Source organism: Poromitra crassiceps (genome assembly GCF_964638095.1).
Source record: "Poromitra crassiceps genome assembly, chromosome: 10".
NCBI classification, from domain to species: domain Eukaryota; kingdom Metazoa; phylum Chordata; class Actinopteri; order Beryciformes; family Melamphaidae; genus Poromitra; species Poromitra crassiceps.
In genome coordinates this window covers 46,584,734-46,602,233 of record NC_139631.1, presented here as the reverse complement: position 1 = coordinate 46,602,233, position 17,500 = coordinate 46,584,734, and positions in this window count along the sequence as shown.

Genomic DNA, 17,500 nt, shown 5'->3' with positions numbered 1-17,500 from the left:
TGCTGACGTCTTGGCCAGGTCTCTCAGAAAAGACATTGTTGATCTCAGTGGGACTGACTGCCTTCAAACTAATTTGAAGGCAATTTTCTTTATAGATACTTATGCAATTATCATAAATGTACATGCATTCTGGCCTCAGCTGATCGCAATCATTCTTGAATCCCGACTGATTCTGTCAAAGCAGTATATGAGTTGAACGTGCAAAAACATACATACAGCACAGTAACAAGCTCTTGTAAAACCCGGTTGTCTCCCTTCATCTTGTATACATGAATACAAAGCTATTATGCAGGGCATTCTCTTCTTGTACAGTTTACTCTTTGGGTTATCATTAATGTTACAGCAAAACTGCCCCCACTGGGTGCAGCTCTGCGTGAACACAGGCCAAAGCTCCCGGCCAGCCCGCTCCTCATGTACATGCCATGCTGTTCTGAAAAGCATGTTCTTGTTTACGTCGTTTGTTTTCACCATCATATCATGTTTCCATGGCTGCCTGCCTCAGCTGAGGGCTTGAATCCTCCAGGGCTCGCTGAGTTCTGAGCTGATTGGGTTAAAATCATACAGTGGAAAATTGCATTTCTTTCTGTTGTTGTTCTGTTGTGCTTATGTCATGCATACCCTATGTTGCAAACACAGGACTATTATGTGCTGTATGGCTATACCACTCATGTGCGTGGTAGGCCTTTCACAACTACTGCATTTTAGAAGTCATCGACTAGTCACATGAGATTCTTTTCACCCAAAAAAATGATTACCGTAATTCTCTAAAAGGCCTCAAAAACAGCCAGGAAAGGGATTAATAGGCGGTTCCAACCTGGGGGGATGTGAAATAGCAGAGTCCTGAGGCCTGTACTACAAAGCCAGTTTAGTGGTTTAGCGAGGTAACTTCAGGTTTAAACCTGGTTTGGCCGTACTACAAAGCAAGTTAACTTCTTACCGACATATATTTCCATAGCAACTTATGCTTCACACTTAACCTGGTCCGTAGCAGGTTAAGTTGCAAGGATAAGATTAGACCTTAAATCCACCGCCCACGAACCAATCGAATCAGCAGTTTGGAAAAATGGCCAACCCCTTTCTGGATGAGTTTCCCGAAGGAGCACGAATTGTAATGTTGAATGAGTAATGGTAATCAATGTTAATGTTAATCAAGGACTAAAGCCTTGCACTTGTTGGCTATTTTAATTAAGCCCTATACCACTTTGGAATATGTTTTTATATATTCATTTTTGTGCTCTCAAGTAGCCTAGATACATTGTTTGATCCCGCTGATCGATTGCAGCTGAATAGTGAGTGGAGAAATATCACTAAACCGGCATAAAAAGGTTACATAAACGTCTCCAAAGCGCACGGTGCCGTGTGCGCAATGGAGCTGAGACTGACGTTGGGTTGGAATTGAAATAGTCATAGCTTACATGCTGGCCTACTACATCTAAGCAATTTAATATGGGATCACCTGCACACAGGCGATCCCATATTAAGATGATTCATATCTAGCCTACTCCTGCATTTTGCAGCTGCAAGTGTTGCTTTTGGCCTGTATGATGTGATTGAACTTCATATTTCCAGCATCATTATATGAAATATGGAGATATGCGACTCTGCTGACAATATATGTGACCACAAAATATGCTATTTTTTATAAATGAAATATATGCCCGCACATACCGTGTCGTTCAGAAGCCTCTTTTAATTTTATTATCATTCTTTTTTTTATTGATAGCCTATAGGAATTATTCAATCAGTGCGACTAAACATGACATCATTATTATTCGTTGAGCCTAAATGGTCTACGGATTTTGGACTGAGACATTAGGCTACACATTGCTTCCACTCGCAGTTTATTGAGAGGGTGAATTCAGCTGCTGTAGGATACGTGGAGGCAGAAACCGCTCTTCAAATAAATGACTGATGTGAATAAAAGTGGTAACTTTAGACAGTCATTCGGGAACAGACTAAAAATATCCAATGCGGATTTTGATTCTGACATAGTAGTCGATGGCTTTGATGAATGAGGAAATAGGCGTGTCTGGCGCTGTAAAAGCTACGGTTCTGAGCTGAGCGGTCCATATTGCATTGTGATTGGCTAGTTGTTAAAAACCACGCCTCTTTTGCGGGCACGAGCTCGTGTGCACGGGCATTTTCATGTGCACGCGCAGTCAACTTGATTAGAAAAACCTGGTTCGAGTTAACGACTGGCAAACGAGGTTCGTAGTACAAGTTAACTACAATCGAGCTGATCTGGTTTAGACAAACCAGATCAAGGGACAGATCCTGGATCTTCTTATCCAACATTCGTAGTACAGGCTACTGATTGGCTCTGAGAGGCTGTTTACAAATGAGCCGCTAAACCCCAGCACCCCAGCTGGAGATAGCGACTGTTTGACTGCAGTGACAACATAGACAAGTCTTTCCCTCTCTAAATACCTACAATTCTGTTTATTTAACATGATGTAGAAAATGATTGTTCAAACAAATCTATCTTCAATTTATTTATTTATTTTACTCCTAAAACCACAGAAGAACGATTAGTCGCCTACGGTGTGTTGCACAGTGTCAGTCAACTATTGGTTCCGATAGTCGACTATAGTTAATATCGTGATCTACTGGTAGATCTTGGGCCATCAATGAGTATCTCACCAAAGAAAATATATATATATATTCTTTTTTTTAATGCACAAACTAAATCCCACTCATGTATAGCTAACTCAGTATCTATCGTACTTAACATTAGAACATTATTAAATAATTATAAATAATAGCCTATATGATACTTGCAGGGGACAAGGGGGAAAGGATGTAGCTCGTGACTAGTTTTATTTTTTGTAGACTTTGGGCAGCCCTGCCCTAGTGTGTTGATGCATGCAGCCATGTTTGACTCCTCATGGCACTGTTATTCCTGAGTGTATGAAGCCATATAAGCACAGTGTAGCCTCCACTCTGTGGCGAGGCAGCAGTTGCCCTCTCCCTCCTCTCAGCTGTTGCACCTGCTCAAGGGCTCGAGGCAGAAGGGGCACAAAGGCTGCAGTTGTGCGGAGGGGCTTCACGCCGCGCCTCGGATTCCTGGAGGGACTTGTAACCCGAGCGGCCGGGAACCAAACCCCCGACCACGCCCTCTGCAGCCTCACACGAGAAGACATTGACTTCTGTCTACGTCTAGTTTACGTTTCCTCTGATGGTTTAGTGTCCGCTGCATTTGTAAACACAGCTGCTGTGCCCACGTGGTCAGAAACATGCTTCCAGGACTGAGCTCGCCTGATATGAGACTGAATTGTCAACTTGTTTCACTCCAGTCCTGTCTTCTCAGAAGCAGCCAAAACTCAGCTCGGTGGAATTGACGGAGTCTCGGTGGAGATTCCAAGCTCTGTATCCAGGCTTTCCCACTGGACTGCTGAGCAGGTGTTGTGTATGAGAGGAATGTGCATACACCCCTGCTGGCAGCCTGAGGAAGTGCACCAGCAGCAAATATGTGTATCGTCAGGAATACTGAGGCGACTGTGGATGGCACCGAATGGATAAACACAGCACAGTGTGACAGTGTGGCTACAGCTTGGTACAGTAGAGCAGACAGTGTGACAGTGTGGCTACAGCTTGGTACAGTACAGACAGACATACTTGGTTAGCAGCACTGGAATGGGCAGGGATGGAAGGAGCAGGTTGACCCCAGGTGACCCCATCCCGACCCCCTCCTCCCCCAAGGTCATCAGGTCATCTGGGTGTGCTGTGGAATGTACCATGTGAAAGTGGAAGAAGGGGAGAAGCGTTAAACAGAGAACATGAAATGCTTGTGTGAAAGAATAAGTGTACATTCCATGGATTGCAAACATTAGCCTATAGTGGTTCCCAAACTGGGGTATGCGTACCCCTATAGGTGTATGCAAGCCTGCGTAGCGGGCGAGGCCGGGAGGGAAAACCAACGAGGTACGGCAGAAATGAGCGATGAGGAGGAGGAGGAGGGGAAGGAGGACGAGGATGAGGCACGGTAGGCTAGAAAGGCTCACTCTATTTCTAGTTCAAATAAGTCTTATTACATGTCTTATTTGGTAATGTATTATTCTTCAAAAGGTGGGTTATCATTCATTCATTGCATCATATGAGGGATCAGTGTTGGTAAACAAACGGCTTATTGGTGGTAACTGCGGTTGTTGAACAGCAGTTCATGGTGAAACCATACCCTCTTTGAACTGTGCCTATACTCCTTTATACTTTAAGCTAGACGCTCCATTTAAACTTAAAATGAGTGAGTGACCATGCACTTTTAGGACTCTATCACCTTAGAGAGACCATAGAGCACAGCAAACCGCTTCCAATTTTTTTTTATTTTGCTTTCACTTCAAACTGCTTCTTGGGAGATAATGCCGAATTGGTGTGGTTTGGTTTGTACCAAATTTTTTGGCGGTATTTAATTTTCCAATAAGCAAAGCTACATTGAGTTGCCACATTTCTTCCCCTTATTTCCCCCCCAATTTTCTCCCCAATTATACTTGGCCAATTGTTCCCCTGCTGCCCCAGTCGCTGCTCCGCCCTCTGCCAATCTGGGGAGAGCCGTAGACTAGCACCATGCTTCCTGCGACACATGCGCAGTTGCCAGCCGCTTCCTTTTCACCTTACAGCGGGGAGCTTCAGCGGCAGGACGTAGCACGTGGGAGGATCACGCTATTCCCACCAGTTCCCTTCGGCCCCGACCGGGTGCCCCCCGACTGACCAGAGGAGGTGCTAGTGCAGCGACCAGGACACAATCAATCCAGCTCCCCACCCGCAGACACAGCCAACCGTGCCTGTATGGACGCACGGCCAAGCCGGAGGTAACGCGGGGGCATGAACCTGCGACTCTCGTGTTGGTAGGCGAGGAATCTACCACTGCAGAGTTCCGCAGTGAAACATCAGGACACCTCAGCTCAGTCTCTGCGGGGTGGGGGGGGGGCGCTCAGTCTAAACAGGTGTGGCGGGTTAGTGTGGGAATGCGGGGCAGACTTCCTGGACGTATCTGAAAAAACACCTTGCTTCCTTCTTTTGATTCAGTAATAAATAGCCGTGACCTCCGACCCCCGGCCTGCTTTCACTAATAATTGGAGGTCAGTGCTTATGTTTCAGCCGGCACAAGCGGGGGCTGGAGTTGAAACCAGTGTTAGCCGAGGTGATTCATTCAAATGAGCATTTCACCTTAAAGGGACAGCTCACCATAAAATCCAAAATACATATTTTTCCTCTCACCTGTAGTGCTATTTATCCATCTATATCGTTTTGGGATAGATGCCTGAGTTTGGGAGATATCGGCCGCAGAGATGTCTGCCTTCTCTTCAATACAATGGAACTGGATGGCACTCGGCTTGTGGTGCTCAAAGCACAAAAAAATCAATTTGAAAAACTCAACAGCAATGTCTCTTTCCAGAAATCATGACCCAGTTACTCAAGATAATGCACAGATTTTGTTGGGAGCAGTTTCATGTAGGAACTATTTTCTTTTGCAGTATCATGTAGGAACTAGGTAGCAGCTAGCGGGTGCAACTTCGGTCAAAAGAAAATATTTCCTCCATGAAACTGCTCATAACAAGGTCTGTGGATTATGTTGAGTAACGGGGTCATGATTTCTGGAAAGGGACATTGGTGTTGAGTTTTTCAAATGTATTTCTTTGGCACTTTGAGCACCACACGCCGAGTGCCATCCAGTTCCATTGTATTGGAGAGAAGGCAGAAACTCTGCGGCCAATATATCTCCAAAACTCAGGCAACTAACACAAAACGATATAGATGGATAGCACAGGTGAGGGAATATATGTATTTTGGATTTTAGGATGAGATGTCCCTTTAATACTGTTGTTCAGTTCAGTTCTCTTTATAGACCTTATCACAACAGACATGTCTCGGGGGCTTTACATAGTATCATCACAGTCATACTTCATCCTACATTATTCACCTTATTGTAACCCAGGTACCGGTATATAATCCATCAATACAACAGCTTGGATAAATAATGACTTAACATAGAAATCCCTTTCACTAGATTTACATCATAAATGGATTGACATAATACAAACACAATATTGTCTGTCAGTGAACAAGGGGTTAATTTTATTTGTTTTCGTTTGACTGGCATTTCATTTGTTCAATCAGTGAACTCTTAGATAGGCCGCAGCAACCAATGACCGATTGGCAGAGGTAGACACTTCCTGGTCCCTCGCAGTTTATCTGTTCCCCACTCATTGCGATCTCCCCTTTGCTTGCTGTTGACACTCAGGGCAGTCGCAGCTCTTTTGCCCACTTGGTAAGAGGAAAAACGAACTTACGCAATCTCACCTTAATGCAAAGTCATTCCATCGTAAACAATGATTCCTAACTTGTTGTAACATTATACAGACTGAATGGTGACGCTGCGTTGCTGATGAGGCCACTTGAAACTATGAAAACAACTTGAACTCCGGTGAGTTAGCACCTATATAGGCTAACGTTAATGCTAACGTTAGTTAGCCGCCAAGCTAACGGGGCAATTGCATTGAATTGTATGGGAAAAACAATCTCCGCCTGGCCAAAATGCTAACAGAGTGAATCTATTTGACTACTATGAAGCTTTTTATTGATTTTAGCATTTCGTTTTGGAGGGAGACTTTTGTATATGGAGTTACTGACTTACTGACATTGTTTTGTCAGTGAGTATGATTCTGAATGTCATGTTTATTGTGCTTATGCTAAGTCACTGGTTTATGATGATAGCTGGGGCTAATTTTTAGTGCATTTCTCCAATGTGCCTGTAGGCCTCTGGTACAAAGAGAAATGAAAACGCACGTGTCCTAATGCCTCTTGTTATTTACTGTAGCCACATTTCTGTGGGGATTCAATTGAATTGCACTTTATACACATTTATTTTTGCCTTATGTTATTTTGCTGTCAATTGTATTTTGTTTCCTGATGGTTATTAATATAACTCATAGTTCTTTGAAATGGAAAACTAAAAGATAATTGAGATTTTGTTGTACAACTAATCTGAGAACTTTGAACTTTACTTGAATTTAAGGTAGTATTGTGATACTATGCTTATTTATTTATTCTAGTAATTGAATTGAACTGAAAAGTAATTCCTAGGAATCTGTGGCCTTGTTTATAGGTCAGGTTTTGGCCCTTAGGACAATCCACTTCCAGAACGAGACACCCAGATCTTCCAGTCGACTGGTGGCGAGCCATACCCAGAGAACCTGAACGAACTCACACACACAAAATCCCATACATCTGGTGCGGTAGGAGATACGCGAGTACCCCCCACACACACACAGTCCATTCAAGAGACTTTGCCCGGGACAACCCCCCACACACACACATCACCTTATTGGGCCCGACATTTATTTTGTGTGCACACCCTTATTATTTATAGTTTGTTATTTTTCATACAATGTATATTATATCTGTTTTGTATTAAATTGCCATATCTTATTTTTGATAAAATCATTATTGGTATTCAAACTCAGGCTCCTTCCATCCTAGTTCTTCTGATTGGTCCAGATTTATTTCACACTCCTAGTGTAACCGGAGTCACATAATAAATAGTAATAAATATTGATAAAAGGGTTACATAATTGGCGAGCCAGCCAAGGAGCCTGTTTAATTGAATATCAGTACTGAATTGATACGCAATATGTATTTTATACAACAGTCGGGTGTTAAGATTCCAAATACGGTTATTGTGAGTGGGGTATCCGAGGTAGGAAATGCAGATGAGGTGTTAGATTTCCTCAAGAAGTATGGTGAAGTCCACAAAAGCGTTCTGATTGATGATTCGTCCTCTGACTTTTACCAAAACCTGATCGTTGAGTATTCACACGGCTCATCGGTAGAGCAATTAGAGCCACTGCTGCCATATAAGTACACACAGCAAGATGAACCCAACATGGTGTACTTTATTAGAACTCTAAGCAGTGTTTACACTACTAAGAAAGGCAGTAGTTGTACCAAGACGTACTTAGCTGAGTTACAGGACTTGGCAAAGCAAAGTGGTAAAAGCTATGAGGAGGTGCTGAAAGAAATGATGGCGCAGATTAGCGATGATATTGAGACTATACAACAAGTAAAAGAGGGAACCCCCCCTCTACTGGTTGAGACCCCTGTTGAGAAACCAGAGCTCCTCATTTCACCCTCAGCTCCTCCTCAGAGCAACAACGCATTAGACCTCACTTCCTCAGCGTTGAATACTAATGTAAAGAGTACTCCATCTCTTTCACTAAGAGATGTGAACCCACCAGAGATTCAGAAGGTCGTGGTTGAGCATATTGTAAGGAGGGAGGATATTGGTTCACACATGCAAACTCCAGTAAGACTCCGCTCTTTCTCTGGAAAGACTCCCAGACCTAATAATGAGACTGACTATGACACTTGGCGTTCCCACATTGAATTGCTCCTAAATGATCCCAGCATGTCTCACCTTCAAATATCCAGAAGGATCCTTGAGAGTTTGCTATCACCTGCAGCTGACGTTGTTAAGGGGCTACGTCCAGACTCTCCTCCGGCAGCCTATCTGCAGCTGCTAGACTCAGCTTTTGGCACTGTGGAGGATGGAGAGGAGCTTTTTGCTCAATTCATGAACACCCTCCAAGATCCGGGTGAGAAACCATCTACATATCTTCATCGGCTGCAGCTAGCACTAAACCTAGCCGCAAGAAGAGGAGGAGTTGCACCTGGAGAAGTGAGCAGGCATCTTGTTAAGCAGTTCTGTAGGGGGTGCTGGGACAATGCTTTACTCTCTAGCCTGCAACTCGAGCAAAATAAACGCGCCCCACCTTCATTCGCAGACCTCCTGCTGATGCTACGCACTGAAGAGGACCGACAAGCAGCAAAAGCTAGCCGTATGAAGAAGCACATTGGTTCTACAAGACCAAGAGTCCAACTTCAGTCCCAGAGTGCATGCGCCTGTGTGGAGTCAAAGGACAAGCCAGAGGCCAATCCCAACGCCATAGATGAGCTTAGGAAGCAGGTGGCTAGCCTACAGAGTCAGTTAACCTCTTTCATAGCTCAGACAAAGACAAAGGGGTCTGACAATAAGGGAGCTACTGGGAAATTTCAGCACAGAGCAACAAAATCAGACTTTGTAAATACAGACATGCAAAGACAAATGAAGAAGAAGCAGATGTACAAACCCAGGCCCTGGTACTGCTTTAATTGCGGAGAGGACGGGCACATTGCCCCGTCTTGCACTGATGCTCCAAACCCTGCTTTGGTGGCTGAAAAGAGGAAACATCTAGAGGAGAAACAGCACACGTGGGAAAGACAAAACCATTCTGACTCGTCTTTAAACTAGATTCAGTTCCTGTTGTGGGACAAACGGGGGCTGAAGAGAGTTGGCAACGTCCCTCAGACGTACATAGCAAAGCTCAAATATGTGCAAGTTTTGAACATTTTAATAGGACCCACCCTTTTAAGCTTCCAAGGGGGTTGGTTGGCACAAAGAGTACATCTCAAGTGATCATTAAAGGTGAACAGGTTAACTGCCTGCTTGACACGGGTTCTCAAGTCACAACAGTTCCCCGGTCATTTTATCAACAACACTTTTCAGAGCAGGAGATTAAACCGTTGCATGATCTCTTAGAGGTAGAAGGGGCTAACGGTCAAACTGTGCCCTACTTGGGCTACATAGAGATGACACTTAGTTTCCCAAAGGAGTTTCTAGGAGCATCTATAGATGTGCATACACTTGCTTTAGTTGTCCCTGACTTTCGAGCCACCTCACAGTCTCTCGTGTTAATAGGCACCAATACACTTGATGTATTATATGACATCTACTCTGACACACAATTGACACACCCTCAGCCCATTCCACATGGTTACCGAGCAGTAGTCAAAGTGCTCCAGCTCCGACAAAGACAGACTAGCAATAGTCATCATGGCATGGTAAAAATGCAAGGCAGGAATTCTGAAGTCATACCAGCGGGTGAGAGTGTAGTAGTTGAGGGAGTCATTGTAACCAATGGTTTTCAGCACGAGAAGTCTGTTGTCCTTGAGCATCCATTTTCTTCTTCCTTACCTGGTGGCTTACTGGTGAAAACTGGCTTAGTCGACTTTCCTCAGCGGCGGCCTTATAAGTTACCAGTAGTCATCAGTAATGAATCTGACCATGATATTGTCCTTCCTGCAAAGTGTGAGATTGCAGAAATCAGTGCATACCAGAGCATTTTGTCACATGAACACAGTGTAGTCAACTCACCAGAGACTGCACCATCCCAGAAGACAAACCTGGAGTATAACTTTGGAGAGACCTCGATTCCATCCGAGTGGAAAGAACGCATCAAACAGCAGCTGGACAGCATACCTGAAGTGTTTGCGCAGCACGACCTGGATTTTGGCCGCACAGACAAAGTGACGCATCACATCAACCTCTCTGATGAAACACCTTTCAAACAGCGTGCTCGTCCAATTCATCCACATGATATTGAGGCTGTCCGCAAACACATTCGAGAGCTGCTTGACACAGGAATAATCAGAGAGTCAGAGTCACCATTTTCGTCACCGATCGTGGTGGTCAAAAAGAAGAACGGCCAAGTACGGTTGTGCATAGACTACAGAAAGCTGAATCTACAGACAATAAAAGATGCGTATGCTCTCCCAAAGTTAGAGGATACGTTCTCCGCACTCTCGGGTTCACAGTGGTTTTCCGTCCTTGATTTGAAATCTGGTTACTATCAGATTGAAGTCGAGGAGGCAGACAAACCTAAAACTGCTTTTGTATGTCCTCTCGGCTTCTGGGAATTTAACCGAATGCCACAAGGTGTGACAAATGCGCCTGGTACGTTCCAAAGATTAATGCAAAAATGTGTGGGGAACATGCACTTAAAGGAGGTATTGGTCTTTCTTGACGATTTGATAGTGTTCTCAAAAACTCTAGAGGAACACGAGGAGAGACTGATGAACGTGCTCACTCGCCTTAAAGAGTTCGGGTTGAAGCTATCCCCTGAAAAGTGCATGTTCTTCCAGACATCAGTCCGCTATTTGGGGCATGTGGTTTCCAGAAATGGAGTTGAAACCGATCCGGAGAAAATCGCTGCCCTTGAGACTTGGCCAGTCCCTGAGAACTTGCGCGAATTGAGATCTTTCCTCGGGTTTGCTGGGTATTATAGGAGGTTCGTTAAAGGCTACTCTAGCATCGTGAAGCCCCTCCATGATTTAACGTCCGGTTACCCACCTCTCCACAAGAGATTTAGCCCGAGAGAGAAAGAGCAATACCACAACCCAAAAGAGCCCTTTGGAGGCCGCTGGTCACCAGCCTGCCAGCTGGCATTTGAACTAGTTGTACAAAAACTAACCACTGCTCCAGTGCTCGGTTTTGCGGATTCTCAGAAGCCCTACGTGCTCCACACTGACGCTAGCACCACTGGGCTCGGGGCTGTCTTGTATCAGGAGCAGGAGGGTCAGCTTCGAGTCATAGCATATGCAAGCAGGGGCCTGTCGCGCAGTGAAAACCGCTACCCAGCACACAAACTGGAATTCTTGGCGCTCAAGTGGTCAGTGACCGAAAAGTTTAGTGATTATCTTTACGGTAACCATTTCACTGTTGTTACCGATAGCAACCCGCTAACATATATATTGACCTCAGCAAAACTAGATGCGACAAGCTACAGGTGGCTGGCAGCACTATCCACGTTCTCATTCAAGCTCCTGTACCGTCCTGGAAAACAAAATGCTGATGCGGATGGATTGTCCCGCAGGCCTCACGGGGAACTGTCGGATGATCTAAAGTCTCAAAAAGAGAGAGAACGCATATGTCAGTTCACTCAGTATCATCTCTCTGACCCAGAAAACATTGATGCAGTAGATCAAGCTGTTGTACAAGCAATCTGTGAGAGGCAGCTCGTCTACAGTGTCTGTCAAAGTGACCAGAGTTGTGATGGTGGTGTTACTTTAGTTGAAACCCTTGCCCTCTCCACTGATGCTGTGCCTGACAGCTATGGTCAGGAAGATAAGCTTGGAGGATTGCCTGTTATTCCCCATCTAACTGAGGCAGAGTTGACAGACAAACAAAGAGCTGATCAGTGTATAAAGCATGTCATTTCTCAGATTGAGAGTGGAGACAAACCACCTCCCACCTTGAGGAGCGAACTCCCTGATCTTCCACTTCTGCTGAGGGAGTTAAATCGCCTTGAGCTCCTCAACGGCATCTTGTACAGGCGACGTCAAATAGGGTCTCAGACATCCTACCAGCTCATACTGCCAGCTGAGCTTCGTGACACAGTCTTGACCAGCCTGCATGACCATGTTGGTCACATGGGGATTGACCGCACATTGGATCTTGTAAGGACTAGGTTCTACTGGCCGAAGATGGCATTGGATGTGGAGAGGAAGGTGAAAGCCTGCGGCAGGTGTGTACGGAGGAAGGCACTGCCTGAGAGAGCTGCACCTCTGGTCAACATTAACACCACAAGACCTCTTGAGCTGCTATGTATGGATTTCCTCTCCCTTGAACCCGACACCAGTGGGACCAAAGACATTCTTGTGATCACAGATCACTTTACAAAATTTGCTGTTGCCATCCCAACACCTAACCAGAAGGCCCGCACAGTTGCTAAGTGTCTGTGGGAGAATTTTGTTGTGCACTATGGCATCCCAGAAAGACTACATAGTGATCAGGGGCCAGATTTCGAATCCCGCACAATTAAGGAGCTCTGTGAAGTGGCTGGTATACGCAAAGGGAGAACAACCCCATACCATCCTAGGGGCAACCCTGTTGAGCGATTTAATCGCACCCTGCTAGACATGCTCGGTACACTACAAGGCCAAGAAAAGTCTCGATGGCGTGATTTCGTGAAACCCCTGGTCCACGCCTACAATTGCACCAGGAATGAGGTGACAGGTTTCACGCCATACGAACTGATGTTTGGGCGTCAGCCTCGCCTGCCGGTTGACCTGGCATTTGGATTGCCAGTACAAGGGGGTCAGCACACTTCACACTCCCAATATGTGCTAGGCCTGAAGTCACGTCTTGAAGAGAGCTACAAGATAGCCACCAACAATGCTGCTAAAATAGCACACAAGAATAAAACAAGATATGACAGGCGTGTTACTGCCTCGGACTTGGAAGCTGGTGACCGAGTACTGGTCAGGAACGTCCGTATTCGGGGAAAGCACAAGATTTCCGATAAATGGGAGTCAACTGTCCATGTAGTGGTGAAAAGAGCCGGGACCCTTCCGGTCTATACCGTCAAACCGGAAAACAAGGACGGTCCTCTAAGAACACTGCATAGGGACTTATTGCTTCCATGTGGATACTTAGCTGCGGAGGAAAGCAGTGAGCCTGTTCAACAGCCCACAAGGCGCCGGCCAGGAACCCGTGCAAATCCTGCTTCAGATGCAGATCACTTCTCTGAAGAGGAGGATGAGATCATCCCAGTTTACTGGAGGAGTGAACCTCCAGCAGCTCAGGTTCCAACTGTCCATGAGAGTACAGAGCCACCTGATCCAACTACGTCTACTGTGCAGGATACACAGCATCCTGGACCTCCAGGCAATAACCCCGTTGAGAGTCCTGCAAATGCTCAAAATGTTGATTGCACTCCCGAAACTGACCAACCACCTGACATGCTTGATGATACTTCTGATAGTCCCTTGACACTTCGTGAGCCTGACAGCTATCAGGGTGACACTGAGTCCTTACTTACCGACAGAGTAATACCCACTGAAAATGACTTACCTGAAAATGACTTACCTGAAAATGTCTTACCTGAAAATGTCTTACCTGAAAATGTCTTATCTGAAAATGACTTACCTGAAAATGTCTTACCTGAAATTGTCTTACCTGAAAATGACTTACCTGAAATTGACGTACCTGAAAAGGACTTACCTGAAAATGACATACCTGAAACACAAACTGAGACACTCCCAGATACTCTAAATACGGTTGGTGATGTTGAGGGGACGAGTACGCCCCAAACTGATAGCCAAGAATATGTTAGTCCTGTCAGACGATCAACCAGAAATAGAGAACAGCCTAGCCGACTCCAGTATGCAAAATCTGGAAGCCCACTGATGGCTATTGTGCAGTCCTTGTTTCATGGTTTGACTACAGCTTTCGCTGATGCCTTAAGTGAGAGTCGAGACACTGAATTCCACGTTATATCACCCCTTCCGATAGTGACCGCACAGCCACTCCCATGCGACGGGACGTGCATGAGTTCAAGGGGGGAGGGTGTAACCCAGGTACCGGTATATAATCCATCAATACAACAGCTTGGATAAATAATGACTTAACATAGAAATCCCTTTCACTAGATTTACATCATAAATGGATTGACATAATACAAACACAATATTGTCTGTCAGTGAACAAGGGGTTAATTTTATTTGTTTTCGTTTGACTGGCATTTCATTTGTTCAATCAGTGAACTCTTAGATAGGCCGCAGCAACCAATGACCGATTGGCAGAGGTAGACACTTCCTGGTCCCTCGCAGTTTATCTGTTCCCCACTCATTGCGATCTCCCCTTTGCTTGCTGTTGACACTCAGGGCAGTCGCAGCTCTTTTGCCCACTTGGTAAGAGGAAAAACGAACTTACGCAATCTCACCTTAATGCAAAGTCATTCCATCGTAAACAATGATTCCTAACTTGTTGTAACATTATACAGACTGAATGGTGACGCTGCGTTGCTGATGAGGCCACTTGAAACTATGAAAACAACTTGAACTCCGGTGAGTTAGCACCTATATAGGCTAACGTTAATGCTAACGTTAGTTAGCCGCCAAGCTAACGGGGCAATTGCATTGAATTGTATGGGAAAAACAATCTCCGCCTGGCCAAAATGCTAACAGAGTGAATCTATTTGACTACTATGAAGCTTTTTATTGATTTTAGCATTTCGTTTTGGAGGGAGACTTTTGTATATGGAGTTACTGACTTACTGACATTGTTTTGTCAGTGAGTATGATTCTGAATGTCATGTTTATTGTGCTTATGCTAAGTCACTGGTTTATGATGATAGCTGGGGCTAATTTTTAGTGCATTTCTCCAATGTGCCTGTAGGCCTCTGGTACAAAGAGAAATGAAAACGCACGTGTCCTAATGCCTCTTGTTATTTACTGTAGCCACATTTCTGTGGGGATTCAATTGAATTGCACTTTATACACATTTATTTTTGCCTTATGTTATTTTGCTGTCAATTGTATTTTGTTTCCTGATGGTTATTAATATAACTCATAGTTCTTTGAAATGGAAAACTAAAAGATAATTGAGATTTTGTTGTACAACTAATCTGAGAACTTTGAACTTTACTTGAATTTAAGGTAGTATTGTGATACTATGCTTATTTATTTATTCTAGTAATTGAATTGAACTGAAAAGTAATTCCTAGGAATCTGTGGCCTTGTTTATAGGTCAGGTTTTGGCCCTTAGGACAATCCACTTCCAGAACGAGACACCCAGATCTTCCAGTCGACTGGTGGCGAGCCATACCCAGAGAACCTGAACGAACTCACACACACAAAATCCCATACATCTGGTGCGGTAGGAGATACGCGAGTACCCCCCACACACACACAGTCCATTCAAGAGACTTTGCCCGGGACAACCCCCCACACACACACATCACCTTATTGGGCCCGACATTTATTTTGTGTGCACACCCTTATTATTTATAGTTTGTTATTTTTCATACAATGTATATTATATCTGTTTTGTATTAAATTGCCATATCTTATTTTTGATAAAATCATTATTGGTATTCAAACTCAGGCTCCTTCCATCCTAGTTCTTCTGATTGGTCCAGATTTATTTCACACTCCTAGTGTAACCGGAGTCACATAATAAATAGTAATAAATATTGATAAAAGGGTTACATTATTCTTCCCCATACAAGGACAATTCTGCATGACGTCATTTTGTAATCGTCTTTCCGGTTTTAGACACGGAAGTAGATTATGCCTACCATAGTCATTTTTAGACTTGCCAAAAAGCTGTTTTCAGGCAAAAAACCCCAAACTGTTTTAAAGTTTTAATATTTTTCGGGTGAGAACGTAACATATATGTGACCAGTTTATCAGAATAACGCCTATTTGGAAATATTTAACGAGCAGGGAGGACCGGGAGCGCTGGCTGTGCTGACACCGGTCGGACTAGCTATCTGTCAACCTTTACTGTAGGCTACTGGCAGTGAGAAAACACTGTCGACGTGCTTTTGTAACTAACGTTAAATGCCGACCGGGTACAGCCATCGGCTCCTCGCAGCAGTAACGCTATGAACATGTAACTGAAGTTGGCCGCAGTGTAGCTTAATTCTGAATGTTGCCAAACTTCATTCATTATTGACGTTTTGTTTTGAAATTGGCCGCCAACTACCGCTGAAGCGGAAGAACAAATACAATTGCGTGTAACGCGGAAGAGAGAAAAAGTGGGCGAGGTGAATATCTCCACATATAACATACAGTAGGTTACATGCATCATATATATATATACACTACACATTTTTGATGTTTTTTGATTGTATACATTAGGATACTACACAAACAGCATATACAGTATCTTCAGACTATGGGAGGAAACCCACACAAACACAGGGAGAACATGCAAACTCCACACAGAAATGACCGGGGTGGAGATTCGAACCCGTGACCTTCTTGCTGTGAGGCGACAGTGCTAACCACTGAGCCACCGTGCCACCCTGCACTGTTGTTTTCTGATCTTGTGTGCCACTGAATCCCCTTGAAACATTTTCACCGCGGCTATTAGTTCATCAGATATTCACTTAAAATTCCAATAACCCCCCCATTTTCTCTTGTAATGATATAAAACAACCTAATAAGCAGGTCCCTACAGGATCGCTCACCAAGGCTTTTGGCCATACTTCTTCTTCATCAAACTTGAATTAAGAACTCCGCCTCATTTTTCTTTACATGCCGTCATTTGGACGACAGTCTGACGCTCCAAACTCTCAGTCGCTCTCAAACCAAACAAAGCTGTGAGATATCATTCCCCCTTTACGTCAGATAACGTTTAAAATGTGCCCTTTTGTTACTTTTTCCTATGGGAAATATAACTTCATACATTCTGTTTCAAGGTTCAAGGTCAACTTTATTATCCCGCAAGGGGATTTTTTATTTTATTTTTTGTATTTAACGTTTATTTAGGCAAGCAATTAAGAACAGCTTCTTATACAAAAACAGCCTGTCATGGTCATCAGTGTTGGGCAAGTTACTTTCAAAATGTAATATACTACATATTTTACTAGATTTGAAGGTAATAAGTTACTTTACAATATTACTGTCTGTATAGAGTAACTTGTTACTTATTACACTACTTTTGCATTACTTTCACCAAAATAACAGCAGTAGCAGAATGACATCGGCGCATCGGAACCATCCCGAAAAATAATTTCAACCATCTTGAAGTCAGTGTAAACTGTCCGAAATTCTAAATGAAATCCTTTGTTTTTGTCCTCTATATTATATAGTGGTTAGTTGCATAAAACACAATTTGATTAGGAAATGATTGTATCTTTATTTAAATATGTGCTTCGATTTAAAAAAATGTTTTAACTCA